Source organism: Mirounga leonina, unplaced genomic scaffold (assembly GCF_011800145.1).
Source record: "Mirounga leonina isolate KUSES-001 unplaced genomic scaffold, KU_Mleo_1.0 Mir_100873, whole genome shotgun sequence".
NCBI lineage: Eukaryota > Metazoa > Chordata > Mammalia > Carnivora > Phocidae > Mirounga > Mirounga leonina.
The window spans coordinates 690525-712127 of record NW_023270030.1 but is presented as its reverse complement, the minus strand read 5'-3'; the positions used below and the strand labels follow the sequence as shown (position 1 = coordinate 712127).

The following is a 21603-nucleotide window of genomic DNA, read 5'->3' as shown; positions in this document are numbered from 1 at the left end:
CACCATACAGTACATCATTAGTTTTTGAAGTAGTGTTCCATGATTCATTGTTTGCCCAAAACAACTCACCTTAATACCCATCACCGGGCTCACCCATCCCCCCACACCCCTCCCTTCTAAAACCCTCAGTTTGATTCCAAGAGTCCACAATCTCTCATAGTTCTTCTGCCCTTCTGATTTCACCCCGCTTCCTTTTCCCCTTCCTTCTCCTAACGCCCTTCATGCTATTCCTTATGTTCCACAGATAAGTGAAACCATATGACAATTGTCTTTCTCTGCTTGAATTTCACTTAACATAATCTTCTCCAGTCCCATCCATGTTGATGTAAAAGTTGAGTATTCATCCTTTCCAATGGCTGAGTAATATTCCATTGTATATAAGGACCACATCTGCTTTATCCATTCATCCGTTGAAGGGCATCTCAGCTCTTTCCACAGTTTGACTATCATGGACATTGCTGCTAAGCACATTGGGGTGCACATGGCCCTTCTTTTCACTACATATGTGTCTTTGGGATAAATACCTAGGAGTGCAAATGCTGGGTCATAGGGTAGCTCTATTTTTAATTTTCTGAGGCATCTCCACACTGTTTTCCAAAGTGGTTGTACCAACTTCCATTCCCACCAACAGTGTAAGAGGGTTCCCCTTTCTCCACAACCTCTCCAACATTTGTTGTTTCTTGCCATGTCAAAATTTGCCATTCTAACTGGTGTAAAGTGGGACCACAATGTGGTTTTGATTAAAATTTCCCTGATGGCTAATGATGATGAACATTTTTTCATGTGTCTGTTAGCCATTTGTATGTCTAAGTTGGAGAAATATCTGATCATGACTTCTGCCCCGTTTTTGACTTGATTATTTGTTTTTTGGGTGCTGAGTTGAGAAGTTCTTTATAGATCTTGGCTACCAGCCCTTTGTCTGTAGTGTCATTTGCAAATATCTTCTCCAATTCCGTGAGTTGTCTCTTTGTTTTGTTGACTGTTTCCTTTGCTGTGCAGAAGTTTTTTTATTTTGATTAAGTCCCAAAAATTCATTTTTGCTTTTGTTTCCCTTGCCTTTGGAGACGTGTTTTGAAAGAAGTTGCTGTGGCCGATGTTGATGAGGCTACTGCCAGTGTTCTCCTCTAGGATTTTGATGGATTCCTGTCTCACACTGAGATCTTTCATCCATTTAATCTTTGTGTATGGTGTAAGAGAATGGCCAGGTTTCATTCTTCTGTATATAGCTGTCAAATTTTCCCAGCACCATTTATTGAAGAGACTGTCTTTTTTTCCATTGGATATTGTTTCCTGCTTTGTTGAAGATTATTTGACCACAGAGTGGAGGGTCCATATCTGGGCTCTCTATTCTGTTCCATTGGTCTATATGTCTGTTTTTGTGCAAGTACCATGGTGTCTTGGTTATCACAGCTTTGTAATATAGCTTGATCAGGCAACGTGATGCCCCCAGCTTTGTTTTCTTTTTCAACATTTCCTTGGTGATTTGGGGTCTTTTCTGATTCCATACAAATTTTAGGATTGTTTGCTCCAGAACTTTGAAAAATGTCATTGTTATTTTGATCGGGATGGCGTTGAAGGTATAGATTGGTCTGGACAGCATAGACATTTTAACATTGTTAATTCTTCTGATCCATGAGCATAGAATATTTTTCCATCTTTTTGTGGAATTCTTTTCCTCAATTTCATTCATAAATGTTATGTAGTTTCTAGAGTATAGATCCTTTACCTCTTTGGTTAAGTTTATTCCAAGGTATCTTATTTTTTTGGTGCTATTGTAAATGGAATCATTTCTCTAATTTCTCTTTCTACAGTTACATTGTTAGTGTATAAGAAAGCAACTGATTTCTGTGCATTGATTTTGTATCCTGCCACATTACTGAATTGCTGGATGAGTCTAGGAATTTGGGAGTGGAGTCTTTTGGGTTTTCCACATAAAGTATCATGCCATCTGTGAAAAGAGAGTTTGACTTCTTCTTTGCCAATTTGAATACCTTTAATTTCTTTTTGTTGTCTGATTGCTGTTGCTAGGACTTCTAGTACTATGTTGAACAATAGTGGTGAGACTGGGCATCCTTTTCGTGTTCCTCATCATAAGGAAAAGGCTCTCATCTTTTTCCCCATTGAGGATGATATTCACTGTGGGCTTTTCATAGATGGTTTTTATGAAATTGAAAAATATTCCCCCTATCCCTACATTCTGAAGAGTTTTAATCAGGAAAGGATACTGTATTTTGTCAAATGCTTTTTCTGCATCAATTGATAGGACCATGTGTTTCTTCTCTCTTCTCTTATTTATGTGTTCTATCACATTGATTGATTTGTTAATATTGAATCACCCTTGCATCCCAGGGATAATTGCCACCTGGTTGTGATGGATAATCCTTTTAATGTAATGTTGGATCCTATAGCTCGGATTTTGTTAAGAATTTTGGAATCCATATTCATCAGGGATATCGGTCTGAAATTCTCCTTTTTGATGGGGTCTTTGTCTTGTTTTGGGGTCAAGGTAGTGCTGGCCTCACAGAAAGAGTCTGGAAGTTTTCCTTCTGTTTTTTGAAACAGCTTCAGAAGAATAGGTATTATTTATTTTTTAAATGTTTGGTAGAATTCCCCAGGGAATCCATCAGGCCCTGGACTCTTGTTTTTTGGGAGGTTTTTCATCACTGCTTCAATCTCATTACTGGTTATTGGTTTATTCAGGTTTTTAATTTCTTCCTGTTTCAGTCTCAGCAGTTTATAGCTTTCCAGGAAGGCACCCATTTTTTTTTAATCTTTTTTTTCTTAAGATTTTATTTATTTATTTGACAGAGAGAGAGAGATAATGAGAGCAGGAACACAAGCAGGGAGAGTGGTAGAGGGAGAAGCAGGCTCCCCGCCCGATGCGGGGCTTGATCCCAGGACCCTGGGATCATGACCCAAGCTGAAGACAGACACCCAATGACTGAGCCACCCAGGCGCCTCCAGGAAGGCACCCGTTACTTTCAGGATGTTTAATTTATTGGCATATAGTTGTAGATAATAATTTCTAATATTTTTTCTATTTCCTTGGTGTTAGTCGTGATCTCTCCCCTTTCAGTCATAATTTTATTAATTTGGGTCCTTTCTCTTTTCTTTGGATATGTCTGGCCAGTGGTTTATCGATCTTATTAATTCTTTCAAAGAACAACCTTCTAGTTTTGTTGATCTGATCTATGGTTTTTCTGGTTTCTAATTCATTGATCTCTGTTCTAATGTTATTTTTTTCTCTTCTGATGGGTGGCTTACACCTTATTTGCTGTTCTTTCTCCAGTTCTTTAAGGTGTAATGGTAGTTGGTGAATTTGGGATTTTTCTGTTTTTTGAGTGAGGCTTGGATGACTATGTATTTCCCCCTTTGGACCGCCTTTGCAGTATCCCATAGATTTTAGACTGGTGTGTTTTCTTTCTCATTGGTTTCCATGAATTGTTTAAGTTCTTCTTTGATTTCCTGGTTGACCCAAACAGTCTTGAGCAGAGTGGGCTTTAGCTTCCAAGTGTTTGAATTTCTTCCAAAATTTTTCTTGTGATTGAGTTCCAGTTTTAAAGCATTATGGTCTGAGAATATGCAGGGAATAATCTCAATCTTTTGGTATTGGTTGAGTCCTGACTTATGACCCAGTATGTGGTCTATTCTGGAGAAAGTTCCATGTGCGTTTGAGAAGAATGAATATTCTGTTGTTTTAGGGTGGAATGTTCTGTATATATCTAAAAGAGGTCCATCTGGTGCAGTGTATCATTCAAAGCTCTGTTTCTTTGTTGATTTACTGCTTAGATGAGCTGTCTATTGTTGAGAGTGGAGTATTGAAGTCTCCTACAATTAATGTATTATTATCAATATGACTCTTTTTTTGGTTAACAGTTCGCTTATGTAGATGGCTGCTCCCATGTTGGGGGCATAGATATTTACAATTGTTAGATATTCGTTGGATAGACCCTTTAAGAATGATATTGTGTCCTTCTGTGTCTCTAACTAGAGACTTTAGCTTAAAATCTAATTTGTCTGATATGAGAATTGTTACCCAAGCTTTCTTTTGTGGTCCACTGGCATGGAAGATGGATCTCCATCCCTTCACTTTCAGTCTCGATGTATCTTTAGTTTCAAAATGAATCTCTTGTAGACAGCATATGGATGGGTCCTGTCTTTTTATCCAATCTGAAACCCTGTGCCATGTCATGGGAGCATTTAGGTTATTCACATGAGATTGATTTTTGAAAAATATGATATTATTGTCATCATGTTGCCTGTGAAGTTCTTGTTTATATAGATTTTTTTTCTGTAAATTTCTGCTCTATATCACTCTTGTGGTCTTTCTCCTTTTATAGAACCCCCTTAATATTTCTTGCATGGCCAGCTTGGTGGTACATATTCTTTTAGTTTCTGCCAGTCTTGGAACCTCCTTGTCTCTCCATCCATTCTGAATGATAACCTTGCCAGGTAAAGTATCTTTGGCTGCAAGTTCTCATTTAGTACCCTGGATATATCTTGCCAGCCCTTTCTGGCTTGCCAGGTCTCTGTGGACAGGTCTGATGTTATTTTGATGTTACTCCTTCTGTATGTAAGAAATCTCTTCCCCCTCACTGCCTTCAAGATTGTTTCCTTGGTTCTAGGATTTGTGAATTTTACTATTATATGTCTTGGCATTGGTCTGTTTTCCTTGATCTTGGGAGGGGTCCTATCTGCCTCTTGGACACAAATGCTTGTTTCCTTCCCCAGATTAGGGAAGTTCTCAGCTACGATTTGCTCAAATATATCTTCTTGTCTTCTCTCTCTCTCCAACCCCTCAGGGATCCAAATAATTCTGACATTGGAATGTTTCATTGAGTCACTAATCTCTCGCAGTTTGATTCCTTGGGTTTTAATTTGTTTTTTTCCATACTACCTTGATTTCCCTCCTTTCTATTATTTTATCCTTTATCTCACTAATTCACTCTTCTGCCTCCTTTACCCTGGTTCTCAGAGTATGAAGTTTTAACCAGGAAATTAAATATATATATGAAAGCAAATGAAAATGAAAACATGACAGCCCAAGACCTTTGGGATGCAGAAAACACATTCCTAAGAGGGAAGTATGCTGCAATCCAGGCCTACCTCAAGAAGTAAGAGAAGTCTCCAATACACAACCTAAACTTACACCTAAAGGAGCTAGAAAAAGAGTAGCAAATAAAGTATAAAGCCAGCAGAAGGGAAATAATAAAGATTAGAGCAGAAGTAAACAATACAGAAACAAACAAACAGACAAAAAACCAGTAGAATAGATCATCAATCTAAGAGCTGGTTCTTTGAAAGAATTAATAAAATTGATAAACTCCTAGCCAAATTTATCAAAAAAAAAAAAAAAAGAGAGAGAAATGACCTGATTATGTAAAATCACGAATGGAAGAGGAGAGATCCCAAACAACACCATGGAAATAAAAATAATAAGAAGAAAGTATATGAAAAATTATATGTCAACAAACTGGGCAACCTGGAAGAAATGGATAAATTCCTAGAAACATAAAAACTACCAAAAGTGAAACAGGAAGAAATAGAAAATTTGAACAAACTCATAACCAGCAAAGAAATAGAATGAGTCATCACAAATCTCCCAACAAAAAAAAAGTTCAGGGCCAGCTGGATTCCCAAGGGAATTCTACCAGGCATTTAAAGAAGAGTTTAAACCTATCCACAAACTGTTCCACAAAATAGAAATGGAAGGCAAACTTCCAAACTCATTTTACGAGACTAGCATTACTTTGATTCCAATACCAGACAAAGACTCCACTAAAAAGGAGAATTACAGGTCAACATCAATCGTGAACACAGGTGCAAAAATTCTCAATAAAACATTATCAAATAGAATCCAACACTGCATTAAAAGAATTATTCACCATGATTAAGTGGGATTTATTCCTGGGTTGCAAGGGGTGGTTCAATATTCACAAATCAATCAACATTATACACTACATTAGTAAAAGAAAGGATAAGAACCATATGATCCTCTCAATAGATGCTGAAAAGGCATCTGTGAAAATACAGCATCTGTTGCTAATAAAAACATTCAACAAAATAGGGAAAGATAGAACATACCTCAACATCATAAAGGCCATATACAAAAGATCCATAGCTAATATCATCCTCAGTGGGGAAAAACTGAGAGCTTTTCCTCTATGGTTGGGAACAGGACAGGGATGACCACTCTCACCATTGGTATTTAACATGTTACTGGAAGTCTTAGCCTTAGAAATCAGACAACAAAAAGAAATAATAGGCATCCAAATCAGCAAGGAAGACGTCAAACTTTCCCTATTTCTGGACGACATGATACTCTATGTGGCAAACCCAAAAGGCTCCACCTAAAAATTGTTAGAACTAACACATGAATTCAGCAAAGTTGCAAGATATAAAATCAATGTACAGAAATCTGTTGCATTTTTTACACCAATAACACAGCAGCAGAAAATGAAATCAAGGAATTGATCCAATTTACAATTGTACCAAAAAAACAATGATACCTAGGAATAAACCTAACCAATGAGATAAAAGATCTGTAATCCAAAAATTATAGAACATGTTTGAAAGGAATTGAAGAGGATACAAAGAAATGAAAAAGCATTCCATATTCATGGATTGGAAGAACAAACGTTGTTAAAATGTTTGTACTATCCAAAGCAATCAGCACATTTAGTGCAATCCCTATTAGAATGCCAGCAGCATTTTCACAGAGTGAGAACAAACCATCTCAAAATTTGTATGGAACCACAAAGACACCAAAGCACCAAAGGAGTCCTGATAAAGAAAAGAAAAACTGGAGGCATCAAAATTCTAGACTTCAAGTCATATAACAAAGCTGTATTCATCAAGACAGTATGGTACTGCCATTAAAACAGACACATAGATCAATGGAACAGAATAGAAAACCCAGAAATGGACCCAACACTATATGTTCAAGTAATCTTTGATAAAGCAGGAAAGAATATCCAATAGAACAAAGTCACCTCAACAATGGTGTAGGGGAAACTTGATAGCAACATGCAGAAGAATGAAACTGGACCACTTTCTTACAACATACAAAATAATAAATTCAAAATAATGACAGAGCTATATGTGAGACAAGAAATCATCAAAATCCTAGAGGAGAATATAGGCAGCAACCTCTTTGACCTTGGCCACAGCAAGTTCTTGCTAGACACATCTTCAAAGGCAAGGGGAATGAAAGCAAAAATTAACTATTGGGACTTCAAGGTAAAACACTTTTGCAGAGGAAAGGAAACAACAAAACTAAAAGACAACCTACAGAATGGGAAAAGATATTTGCAAATGTCTTATCAGATAAAGGGCTAATATCCAAAACTAATGTTTATAGGGGCATTATCAACAATAGTCAAACTATGGAAAGAGCCCAAATATCCATCATGATGAGTGGATAAAGAAGATGCGGTACATATATACAATGGCATATTACTTAGCCATTAAAAAGAATGATATCTTGCCATTTGCAATGCCATGGATGGAGGTAGAATGTAGTATGCTAAGTGAAATAAGTCAGAGAAAGACAAATACCATATGATTTCATCCATATGTGGAATTTAAGACAGAAAACAGATGAACATATGGGAAGTAAAACAAAAGAGAGAGGGAACCAGACCATAAGAGACTCTTAATGATGGAGAACAAGCTGAAGGTTGATGGAGAGAGGTGGGTGGGGGATAAGCTTAATGGATGTTGAGTATTAAGGAGGTGACTTATTATGATATGCACTTGGTGTTATATGTAAATGATGAATCACTAAATTGTACTACTTATACCTATATTACACTATATGTTAACTAGAATTTAAATAAAAATTTGAAACAAAATCTAATGGTATCATGCAGATAGGGAATCTAAAACAAACAAACAAACAAACAAACAAACAAACAAACCACCACCACCACCACCAACAAAAAAACAACTCACAGAAATAGAGGGTAGAATGATGGTTGCCAGGGCTTAAGGGTTGGGGAAACAGGAGATGTAGGTCAAAAGATAGAAAATATCAGTTATAATATTAATAATTTCTGAGTACCTAATGTACAACATGATGACCACATTTAATAATACAGTTTTGTGTACTTGAAATTTGCTGGGAGTAAATGGTAAATTTTGTCACTATAACAACAACAAAAAATTAATTATGTGAGATGATGGATGGGTTAAATAACTTGATTTTGGTAATCATTTTACACATTTCACAATGTATATGTGTATCAAATTGTATTGTTTATTTTAAGCATATGCAACTTTATTTGGCAATTATTCCTCAATAAACCTGGAAAGATAGGAAGGAAGATGGCATCACAGTAAGGGTACTGTAGGTTCATCTCATCCCAGGTACACAACTAGATAACTATAAAATCAACCTAAATACCAGAGAAATTGACTTGAAAACTGACAGAACAAACTGCACAACTATAGGGAGAGCAGAGGACACAGTGAAGAAGGTAAGAAGTGAGACATGGTTTAGGGGAAAAAAGAGAGGAGGTGCTACAGAGGGGAGGGAGTCATGGTCCAAGGGAAGGGTGAGACAGAGAGGAGCACACAGGGGAAAGCATAATGAAAACATTTCCCCAAAGCCATTGTCTTTGAAAATGAGATGGGCTGAATTTCATGAGTTCATGCAACCAGATAGCTGAATGCCTAGAGTTTTTTTGTTATTGTTGTTTTTTACACTTTTTAAATTTAAATTTAAATTTTATCTGTTTAATTTATTTAATTTATTTTTTTATTTTTATTTTTTTAGGGTACATCTATAATTTTATTACAAAACCATTCTTTTGGCATTAGTTGGTTACAGTGATAGCAAGATACTGTGAGTGTGGCATAGCAGCTCTAATGTAACACTGCATTCCCTGCTTCCTGAACCCAAATTTTTGTTACCTTATGCCCATTACATACAAGTTACCAGCGTTCATTAATGCTGCAAATCCTGACGGATATTCCCTTTAGGGAGGAGATGATGCTAAGGGATTAGAGTAAATGATAAGTCTACAAAAGTTCCTTCATGGGAATTTCTGTTTCTTCACCCTCCCCCCAAATTACTTTGCTTTAAAAGAATCAAATTACTAGTCTGAATAGCAGCAGCACCCAAGGAGCATCACACTTAGTTCTTGTTAAAAAGCAGTACCTGTGCAATGCACGTTTTACACCACAGGCAAAGGGAATGATCGCTTTAGTTTTACACTCCCGCATTAGAGTCTCTTAAAAAAAAGAAAAGCATTCCATCGAGTTCTTCCAGATGGTGTTATTGCTGTACATTTGTTGGTGGGTCACTCTCTGTGCTGTGTTTGCTTTGAAGGGATCTTCCAATATATCTCCAATATTCCTTTCTTACAGTGTCCTTTTCTTTAGATAGAATTTCACACAACTCTAATCCTTTATTAAGAATGTCCTCCTTGTTGGTTTTCTAGTACATCTTCATAGATCTCCACGAGAAAGGCAATTAGGTAGGGGGAACTGTGACTTGGTTGTAAATCAAGTAACTGATTTAACAGATTTGGATATTTGGAAAGACCACGATCCTATAAAATCCCTTTCAAACAGTTCCATGCACTTTCATTATGTGGTACTAGTTTGATCATTTCTAGAGTGTACTGGACTTCTCTTTCCAATATAGCATGATCATTGTAGCCAGTGGTGTTAGAAATTGTGAAGCATCTTTGGTTCCAGACAGAGTTATTTCTCACATCCTCTTTAAGAAGTTGGTCTACATACTGCAGCTCTTTATCCCAAAGTTTAAATTCCTGAATAACCCATTGTCGATGTTGCCAAGCATGATAATTCTTTGCATCCTGATTAAGAATATCAGCAATAAACTCAGGCTCCTGAGATGGATCTTTTAGCCATTCCACTAATACTTGCCTATGATGCCAAACTTGTTTTGGGCTGTTCCTCAATTATTGCAGTGATGTAGTTCATTTCCTCATGTAGATCCTTTTGAAGTGACTTTAAGAGAACTCTGAAAATGCCACACTGTAAAATTGGCTGCATTTAACTCAATAACATCTCTGGTTAGTTTAAAAACTCATTCACTTCTTTCGTCATGCTGCAGGACAGCCCGGAAATAACTATAAACATCTCTAAATTTTTCACTATAAATGATCTGGACCACTGGATTGGGGCCATCATTCTGCGGCACTGGATCTATATCAGCCCATTCTGCTCTGTCCCTATACAGGACATAGGTGGGCGAGTCCAGGCTCAAGAACCCGTCCTCCATAGGGGACGCCACCGCTTCTCGGGGCTCAGCTGCCATAGCTTCTTCCTCCTGCTGCTGGGGCAGCAGAGGGTGTGGCTGGATTGGTGGCGGCTCTGGCTGACCAGACTCGCTGCCCTGTGCAGCCTCCCCAACCCCCTCAGTGGCCGCCATCTCGCCTCAGTCCACAACAGAGCTTATTTTATTTTATTTTTTTTAGAAATTTAGAAGTTTTTTTAAATTTTATTTTCTTATGTTATGTTAGTCACCATACATGATTAGTTTTTGATGTAGTGATCCACGATTCATTGTTTTCGTATAACACTCAGTGCTCCATGCAGTATGTGCCCTCCTTAATACCCATCAGCGGGCTAACCCATCCCACACCCGCTTCCCCTCTAAAACCCTAAGTTTGTTTCTCAGAGTTCATAGTCTCTCATGGTTCCTCTCTCCTTCCAATTACCCTGCTTCATTTTTCCCTTCCTTCTCCTAATGTCCTCTATGCTATTCCTTATGTTCCACAAATAAGTGAAACCATATGATAATTGACTTTCTCTGCTTGACTTATTTCACTTAGCATAATCTCCTCCAGTCCCATCCACGTTGATGTAAAAGGTGAGTATTCATCCTTTCTGATGGCTGAGTAATATTCCATTGTATATATGGACCACATCTTCTTTATCCATTCATCTGTTGAAGGGGTCAGGAGGCTTGGCTGTGTTAAAACCCTGAGGGCATCACCCTGCTCTTAGAGAAAAGGCCCTGCAAACAACATAAAGGCAGACAGGGTGGTGACAGCAATCTGATGAATGCCTGAGACACACAAGGTGGAGATTATTCACTCTTCTAGGATCTCTTTCCTGAGAGGCACCCTTCAGAGAGATGCCTCTTCATGAAGAAAGGAGCTGGCTGGTGCCATGTTTCCCCCCACCCCCAGCATAAGTGCAGAACCATCTGTGGGAAGCACTGCAGCACCCACACCGGATACCTAACTTGCTTATAGCAACTCACACACCCCTGTGCTCTAGTGGGACTCCGCTTCTCAGTCAAACATGCCTCAGTCCCAGCATGGCAGGCGCCTCCCCCCAAAACCAGCACAAACCCCTGCCCACACCACTTCTCCCAACTAGAGTGTTCGACAGGGCCTCTGTTCTTGTGAAACTATGATCAGGTCTCATTTCAGAAGCAGACCAGAGTACACTTAGTTAAAACTCACCATATTAAGGCCAGGGATGAAACACTACCCACAGCAAGCAAGGAAAGTCTCTGCACATGACAGGCATGAAGGATAGAACAGCCAAAACACAACAGTAAAACACATATGCACACACCAGAAATGTTCACTGAAGGACTAGGCCCTGGACAGTACATGGCCTCTTCTTCATAAAGCCATTACTTTCAGGATCAGGAAACATAACAGGCTTTTCTAACACAAAAAAGAAGGCAGAGACTTAGACAAAATACCCAGACAGAGGTATTCTTCCTAAATGAAAGAACAACATAAGGCCATGGCCAGGGATCTAAGCAAAAAAGACATAAATAACATGCCTGATGGATAATTTAGAACAAAAATCATAAGGATACACAATGGGCTTGAGTAAAGAATACAAGACATTAGGGAGATCCTTACCACAGAGATAAAAGAGTTAAAAAAAAGAATCAATCCAAGATGAAGAGTACAATAAACAAGATTGAAAACAAGCCTGGTGTAATGAACAGCAGGCTGGAAGAAGCAGAATGAATTAGTGCCATAGAAGTAAAAATAATTGAAAATAATGACATAGAACAAAGGACAGAAACAACAATTATGCAACACAAGAAGACTTAGGGAACTCAGTGAGACCATCAAACGTAATAACATTTGTATTATAGGAGCCCCAGAAGAAGAAGAATAGAGAGAAAAGGGGGAAGAAAATGTATTTGAAGGAATAATACCTGAAAACTTCCCTACTCCTGGGAAAGAAATAGACATCCAGATCTGGGAGGCACAGAGAACTCCCATCCAGATCAACTAAAGCAGGCCAACACCAAGACATTTTGTAGTTAAATTTGCAAAATATAGTGATAAAAAAATCTTAAAAGCACCCTCCCCCCAAAGCCCTTAACTTATAAGGCAAGACTCATGAGGTTAGCTGGAGATTTCTCAACAGAAACTTGACAAGCCAGAAGAGAGTCCCATTCTATACACCATTCAAAGTGCTAATGAGAAAAACATGCATCCAAGAATATTTTCCTGGCAAGAATATCACTCAGAATAGGAGAGATAAAAAGTTTCCCAGACAAACAAACCTAAAAAAAGTTAGTGACCACTAAACCAGCAATGCAATAAATATTAATATTTCTTTGGGAACTCTTTGACTAAGAAAGGGAGGACCAAACTGAAAAAGTCACGAAAGGAACAGAGAAAGTCTCCAGAAACAATGACAAAACAAGATGGCATTAAATTCATATATATCAGTAATTGCATTGAATATAAATGTACTAAATTCTCCAATCAAAAGACATAGGGTGTTAGAATGGATAAAAAGAACAAGACCCATCTGTATGCTGCCTACAAGAGACTAATTTTAGATCTAAAGACATGTGCAGATTGAATGTGAAGGGATGGAGAAACATTTATCATGCAAATGGCATCAAAGGAAAGCCCAAGTAGCAATACTTAGACAAACTAGATTTTAAACCAAAGACCATAACAGGAGATGAAGAAGGGCACTATACCATAACAAAGGGGACAATCCAACAGGAAGGTCTAACTATTGTAACTATTTTTGCCTACAACATGAGAGCACCCAAATATAGAAAACAATAATAAACATAAAGGACCTCACTGATAATAATACAATAATAGTAGGGGACTTTAATACCCCCCCCCTTATAGTGTGGAAAGATGATCTAAGCAGAAAATCAACAAAGAACCAATGGCTTTGAAATACACACTCTACCAGATGGTCTTAACAGTTACATTCAGAACATTTCATCTTAAAGCAGCAGAATGCACATTCTTTTAAAGTGCACATGAGACATTCTTCAGAGTAGATCACATACTAGATCCCAAGACAGACCTCAATAAGTAAAAAAAAATAATTGATATTATACTATGCATATTTTCTGACCACAACATTATCAAACTTGAAGCCAACCACAAGAAAAAAATTGGAAAGGCCACAAATACATGGAGTTTAAAAAATTTGCTACTAAATAATGAATAGGTCAACAAGGAAATGAAAGAAGAAATAAGAAAAAAATCACAAGGAAAAAATGAAAGTGAAAACACAATGACTCCAAACCTTTAGGATGTAGCAAAAGTGGTCGTAAGAGGGAAGTATATATCAATAAAGGCCTACTTCAAGGAGCAAGAAAAATTTCAAATAAACAACCTAACTTTATACCTGAAGGAGCTAGAAAAAAGAACAACAAATGAAGCCTAAAGCCAGAAAAGGGAAATAATAAAGATTAGAGCAGACATAAATGATCAGATCAATGATACCAGGAGCTGGTCTTTGAAAAAATTAATAAAATGGATAAACCTCTAGCCAGACTTATAAAAAAGAGAAAAGAAAGGACCCAAATACATATAATCATGAATGAAAGAAGAAAGATCACAATCAACACCACAGAAATACAATCAATTCTAAGAGAATATTATGAAAAATTATATGCCAACAAATTGGACAATCTGAAGAAGTGGATAAATGCCTAGAAATATATAAACTACCAAAACTGAAAGAGGAAGGAATAGAAAATTTAAACAGACTGATACTCAACAAAGAAATTAAATCAGTAATCAAAACTCCTAACAAACAAAAGTCCAGGACCAAATGGCTTCACACGTGAATTCTACCAAACATTCAAAGAAGAGTTAATACCTATTCTTCTCAAACTATTAAAAAAAAAAAAAGACATGGAAGGAAAACTTCCAAATTCATTCTATGAGGCCAGCATTACCCTGATACCAAAAACAGACAAAGACTCCACTAAAAAAGTGAACTATAGGCCATTATCCCTAATGAGCATGGATGCAAAAAAATTCTCTAGAAAATACTAGCATATCAAATACAACAGTGTATTAAAAGAACCATTCACAACAGTCAGTGGGATTTATTCCTGGGCTGCAAGTCTGGTTCAATATTCACAAATCAATCAACATGATACACCACATTAATAAAAGAAAGGATAAGAAACATATGATCCTCTCAATAGAAGCAGAAGAAGCATTTGACAAAGAACAACATCCATTCATGATAAAAATCCTCAGCAAAGTAGGAATAGAGGAAACATACCTCAACATCATAAAGGCCACATACAAAAACCCCACAGCTAATATCATCCTCAATGGGGAAATACTGACAGGTTTTCCTCTGTGGGTAGGAACAACCATGAGACTATGGACTCCAGGAAACAAACTGAGGGTTTCAGAAGGGAGGAAGGTGGGGGATGGGGTAGCCGCGTGATGGGTATTGAGGAGGGCATGTGTTGTGATGAGCACTGGGTGTTATACACAACTAATGAATCATTGAACACTACATCAAATACTAATGATGTACTATACAGTGGCTAACTGAACATAATAAAAAAATAAAATAAATGAAATAAAATAAAATGAAAGGAACAAGACAGGGATGTCCATTCTCACCACTGTTATTTTCCATAGTGTTGGAAGTCATAGCCACAGCTCTTAGACAACAGAAAGAAATAAAACATCCAAATTAGCAAGGAAGAAGTCAAACTTTCACTATTTGTAGATGACATGATACTCTATATGGAAAACCTGAAATACTCCACCCAAAAACTGCTAGTACTGACAAACAAATTCAATAAAGTCACAGGATACAGAATCCACATGCAGAATCTGTTGCATTTCTATACACCAATAATGAAGCAGCAGAAGAAGAAACCAAGGAATTAATCCCATTTACAATTGAACAAAAACGGTAAGATACCTAGGAATAAACCTAACCAAAGAGGTAAAATATCTGTACTCTGAAAACTATAAAACACTGTTGAAACAAATTGAAGATGATACAAAGAAATGGAAAAACATTCCATGCTCATGGATTGGAAGAAAAAAATAAATTCAAAATGAATTACAGATCTAAATGTGAGACAAGAAGCCATCAAAATCCTAGAGGAAAACACAGGCAGTAACCTCTTTGATATTGGCCATAGCAACTTCTTACTAGATATGTCTCCCAAGGAAAGGAAAACAATAGAAAAAATAAACTATTGGGACTTTGTCAAGATAAAAACTTCTGCACAGCGAAGGAAACAATCAACAAAACTAAAAGTCAATCTATTGAATTGGAGAAGATATTTGCAAATGACTTATCTGAAGAAGGGTTAGTATCCAAAATATACAAAAACTTACAAAGCTGAATACCCAAAACCAAATAATCCAGTTAAAAATGGGCAGAAGACATGAATAGATGTTTTGCCAAAGGAGACATAAAGATGGCTAACAGACATATGACAAGATGCTCAACATCACTCTTCATCAGGGAAATCCAAATCAAAGCTACAGTGCACTATCACCTCATACCTGTCAGAATAGTTAAATCAACAACACAAGAAACAACAGGTGTTTGTGAGGATGTGGAGAAAGGGGAACCCTCTTGCACTGTTGGTGGGAATGCAAACTGGTGTGTCCCCTCTGGAATACAGTATGGACATTCCTCAAAAACTTGAAAATAGAATTACCCCATTATCCAGCAATTGCACTACTAAGTATTTCTGAAAGAATACAAAAATTCTAATTCTAAGGGATACATGCACCATGATGTTTATAGCAGCATTATCAACAATAGCCAAATTATGAAAAGAACTCAAATGTCCATCAACTGATGAATGCATAAAGAAAATATGTTATGTATGTATACATATATACATAATGGTATATTACTTAGCCATAAAAAAGAATGAAATCTTGTCATTTGCAACAACATGTATTGAGCTAGAGTGTATTTATTATGCTAAGTGAAATAAGTCCATCAGAGAAAGGTAAATACCCTATTATTTTACTCATATGTGGAATTTAAGAAACAAAACAAATGAACATAGTGGGAGAAAAAAGAGATTCAAACCAAGAAACAGACTCTCAACTATAGTAACCAAACTGATGGTTACTGGAGGAAAGGTGGGGAAGGTGGGTTAAATAGGTGATGTGTATTAAGGAGGGCACTTGTGATGAGCATCAGGTGTTTTATGTAAGTGATGAATCTCTGAATTCTACACGTGAAATTAATATTACACTGTATGTTAACTAACTGGAATTTAAATAACTTGGAGAGATAAATAAATAAAATGTGCAAATAGAGTTGATTAGTGGCTAGGTACAGTAGTCCCACCTTATCTGCAGGTGATACATTCCAAGACCCCCAGTGGATACCTGAAACCAGTTAGCTCTTAACCCTATATATATTGTTTTTTCCCTATACATAAATACCTATGATAGTTTAATTTATAAAATAGGCAAAGTAAGAGATTAATAATGATAACTAATAGTTAAGTAGAACAATTATAATAATATCCTGCAATAAAAGTTTTGTGAATGTAGTCTCTTTCCCAAAATAGTACTGTATGTATTCTTGTGATGATGTCAGAAGTTAAAATGCCTGTGTGATGAGATGAAGTGTGGTGAATGATGTAGGTATTATGATGTAGTGTTAGGCTACTCTTGACCTTTTCATAATATGTCGGAGGGAGGATCATCTGCTTTAGGACTTTGGTTGACAACAGGTAACTGAAACTATGGATAGTGGAACTGTGGGTAGTTCTCACTACATGGGGAGACTATTGTAGTTCTCTAGTACTAAGATGACTGCCTGAAATTCTGCCAGTTTTACTGATCCTTGAGTTCTGTCCCTAATCAGGTAAATTCCAATTAAGGAATAGACAGCAACAGTCTCCAACAGTCTCTATTACATGAGACAGTGATGCTGCCATCCATAAACTGTTTGTAATCTCAGTTGATCCCAAGAAACTCCCCAGGTGGTCAGTCTGGAATAGAAGTGACCTCCAGCACCATCACATTTGGCAAGGAAAGGAGGACAGTGAAAGATATTTTCTCTTCTGGTGACCCTACAGATGCCCAAGTTTGGCCCTATCTTATAAGTACTATTTTCATTTCAATAAGGAGTCTTCTGTGGTGTGGCCAAGCCTACATAGTGCTGTCTTCCTGATCCAAGGCACATTGGAGAACTGGGAATAGAGAATCACAGGCTGAGGGCTTGTGAGAACTTCTATTTCCAGAAGGACACAGTATGCAGGCAGCTCTTGTCACTCTAATAATGTATACTGTAGGGCTGTGGCAAGCATGTTATCTCACCAGAGCTCCAAGTATAACTTATGGTCATCATTATTGGTCCAGAAAATCTATGATGCATTAAAAGACATTGCTAAGGTCTCTATAGTAAAGGAATCTCTGACAGGAACTAATGGAGGTATCTGTTGTATTGCAATATAGAGAGGTTCTAGAGCCACTTGTTTCTGAGCAGCTTTATTCAAATTGGGATGATTTGAAAAATAACAGCATAAATGGGTTTAAGTAAAATTTGTAATTAAGAAATATGTTGCCTCCAGAACCCAAAAATACCTAAGACATGTTGTACTTGTTTTAATATTGTGACTGCAGAGATCAACAATTATTTCTTGACAGTGTCAGCAGTGGGACATACCTCAAATGCCCAAGTAAAACCCAAGTATTCTATTGAGATGTCAGGGTCTTTCAATGTGTGTGGGGTAATGTCCCAAATCTTTTTTGTGAGTTCCACTGTCAATATTCAGATGACTTGAGTGAATGTGTCAAATTAATATTCGTAGAGGAAGATGTCATCAATGTGATGTCATACTTATGCTACTGGAGAAAGCTGGACGCTGTTAAGGTCTTGTCTGCAAAGATTTTGTTCAATGACCATGCATCTCATGTGTAGCCAGGTAAAGACACCTGTGTGCCTTTGAAGGTGAAGACAAATTGCAGCTGAGAGCTTTTTGAAATAGGACCTGAATAGAGCACATTAGCTAAATCTATAATAGCAAAATATTTTTGAATGTTGATTGCATTGAGTCAGCAATTTTAATATAGTTTAAGTAGGCATTCATTGGCATTAAGGTTGTGGTGGTTTACTGTTAGGTGTCATTCATTTTCCATTGACATTTAACATTGGCCAAATTTGTCTATTAAAAGTGAAGACAGTAGAAAATGGTGTCTTCTTTTGTAACTTTTGTAAGAGTCTTAATTCCTGTAGGCTTTGTTTTAATCCATATTGCCCTATATTAATAGGGGTCAAATTGCAGACCTTTATTTTAGTTCCTCCCCTGTACGAAGCTATTATGTGTGTGTGAGAAGGAGGTGTTAATGGATATGGAGGGTTCTTCTCTACCCTACTCATTCATATGTTTCTTCCTTCAGAGTGCCAAATCAATATTGTCAGGGTTAGTGGCATCCCCCATAGTGATTGTTGTCTTATTGGGTTTAAGAACCCTGGGCTTAAATCTTTATATAACTAATCATGTGGCTGTTCAGTGAGATATTATGGATGTTTTGCCCTATAATTCTGAGGATCAAGTTGTTTACTGGCAACAGAGGCATGAGCAATAGCCACAAAGTCATTTCATAGAGTCCTACTAAATCATCTGTTTATAGAAATGTGGGCATCAGCATTCCTTTGATGGCTCCTCCTCACAGGAGTAACCACCTGATGTGGTCTGTATGTTACACAGGATATCATATTTCTCCTGAGCACTCTACAAAACAAGATCAATGCCTCCTTTTTTAAAAAATTTTATTATGTTATGTTATTCACCATACATTACATCATTAGTTTTTGATGTAGTGATCCACGATTCATTGTTTTCATATAACACCCAGTGCTCCATGCAGTACGTGCCCTCCTTAATACCCATCACCGGGCTAACCAACCCCCCCTCCCCACTCCCCTCTAAAACCCTGTTTCTTTCTCAGGTCCATAGTCTCTCATGGTCCATCTCTCCCTCCAATTCACCCCCACTTTTCCCTTCCTTCTCCTAATGTCCTCCATATTATTCCTTATGTTCCATAAATAAGTGAAACCATATGATAATTGACTTTCTCTGCTTGACTTATTTCACTTAGCGTAATCTCCTCCAGTCACATCCATGTTGATGTAAAAGTTGGGTATTCATCCTTTCTGATGGCTGAGGAATATTCCATTGTCTCTATGGACCACATCTTCTTTATCCATTCATCTGTTGAAGGGCATCTCAGCTCTTTCCAGAGTTTGGCTTTTGCGGACATTGCTGCTATGAACATTGGGGTGCATATGGCCCTTCTTTCCACTACATCTGTGTCTTTGGGGTAAATACCCAGGAATGCAATTGCTGGGTCATAGGGTAGCTCTATTTTTAAATTTTTGAGGAACCTCCACACTGTTTTCCAAAGCGGCTGTACCAACTTGCATTCTCACCAACAGTGTAAGAGGGTTCCCCTTTCTTTACAACCTCTCCAACATTTGTTGTTTCTTTCCCTGTCCATTTTTGCCATTCTAACTGATGTAAGGCGGTATCTCAGTGTGGTTTTATTTGGATTTCCCTGATGGCTAATGATGATGAACATTTTTTCATGTGTCTGTTAGCCATTTGTATGTCTTCTTCAGAGAAGTGTCTTTTCATAACTTCTGCCCACTTTTTGACTTGATTATTTGTTTTTTGGGTGTTGGGTTTGAGAAGTTCTTTATAGATCTTGGATACCAGCCCTCTATCTGTAGTGTCATTTGCAAATATCTTCTCCCATTCTGTGGGTTGCCTCTTTGTTTTGTTGACTGTTTCCTTTGCTGTGCAGAAGCTTTTGATCTTGATGAAGTCCCAAAAGTTCATTTTTGCTTTTGTTTCACTAGCTTTTGGAGATATATCTTGAAAGAAGTTGCTGTGGCCGATGTCCAAGAGGTTACTGCCTATGTTCTCCTCTAGGATTTGGATGGATTCCTGTCTCACATTGAGGTCTTTCATCCACTTTGAGTTTATCTTTGTGAATGGTGTTAGAGAATGGTCGAGTTTTATTCTTCTGCATGTGGCTGTCCAATTTTCCCAGCACCATTTATTGAAGAGATTGTCTTTTTTCCATTGCATGTTTTTTCCTGCTTTGTCAAAGATTATTTGACCATAGAGTTGAGGGTCCATATCTGGATTCTCTATTCTGTTCCATTGGTCTATATGTCCGTTTTCGTGCCAGTACCATATATTTCTGTCAATAAATACCAGTTATTGAAACTTGTGACTTAGGTCACTTAAATATATAATAGAGGCTCTGGAGAATTTGGCAAATTGACCACAAAGTGGCAAAGCTGAAATTACATGCTCACCAGCAAGCAATTCAAAGTGCATGCTACTTAGCAGGCAGCAGAGCCAATTAACAAGCCAAAAGCAATAAAAATAAGATTCCCACATGGTCATGGTCATTTCCTAGACCCTTCTTTTTATTTTTTATTCTTATGTTAATCCCCATACATTACATCATTAATTTTAGATGAAGTGTTCCATGATTCACTGTTTGTGCATAACACCCAGTGCTCCATGCAGAATGTGCCCTCCTCAGTACCCACCACCAGGCTAACCCATCCTCCCACCCCCCTCCCCTCTAGAATTCTGTTTGTTTTTCAGAGTCCATCGTCTCTCATGGTTACTCTACCCCTCCGATTTCCCCCGCTTCATTCTTCCCCTCCCACTACCTTCTTCTTCCTCTTTTTTTTTTTCTTAACATATATTGCATTATTTGTTTCAGAGGTACAAAAACAGACACATAGATCAATGGAACAGAATAGAGAGCCCAGAAATGGACCCTCAACTCTATGGTCAACTCATCTTTGACAAAGCAGGAAAGAATGTCCAATGGAAAAAAGACAGTCTCTTCAACAAATGGTGTTGGGAAAATTGGATAGCCACATGCAGAAGAATGAAACTGGACCATTTCCTTACACCACACACAAAAATAGACTCCAAATGGTTGAAAGACCTCAATGTGAGAGAGGAGTCCATCAAAATCCTAAAGGAGAACACAGGCAGCAACCTCTTCGACCTCAGCCGAAGCAACTTCTTCCTAGAAACATCGCCAAAGGCAAGGGAAGCAAGGGCAAAAATGAACTATTGGGACTTCATCAAGATGAAAAGCTTTTGCAAAGCAAAGGAAACAGTCAACAAAACCAAAAGACAACCGACAGAATGGGAGAAGATATTTGCAAATGACATATCAGATAAAGGGCTAGTATCCAAAATCTATAAAGAACTCATCAAACTCAACACCCAAAGAACAAAGAATCCAATCAAGAAATGGGCAGAAGACATGAACAGACATTTTTCCAAAGAAGACATCCAAATGGCCAACAGACACATGAAAAAGTGCTCAATAT

The 21603-nt window shown here is 37.5% G+C and overlaps 1 pseudogene; it reads right to left on the bottom strand.

The window, feature by feature from the left end:
* Positions 1 to 8757: 8757 nt before the first annotated feature.
* On the bottom strand, positions 8758 to 10429 carry LOC118007815 (annotated as a pseudogene).
* Between the last annotated feature and the right edge of the window lie 11174 nt (positions 10430 to 21603).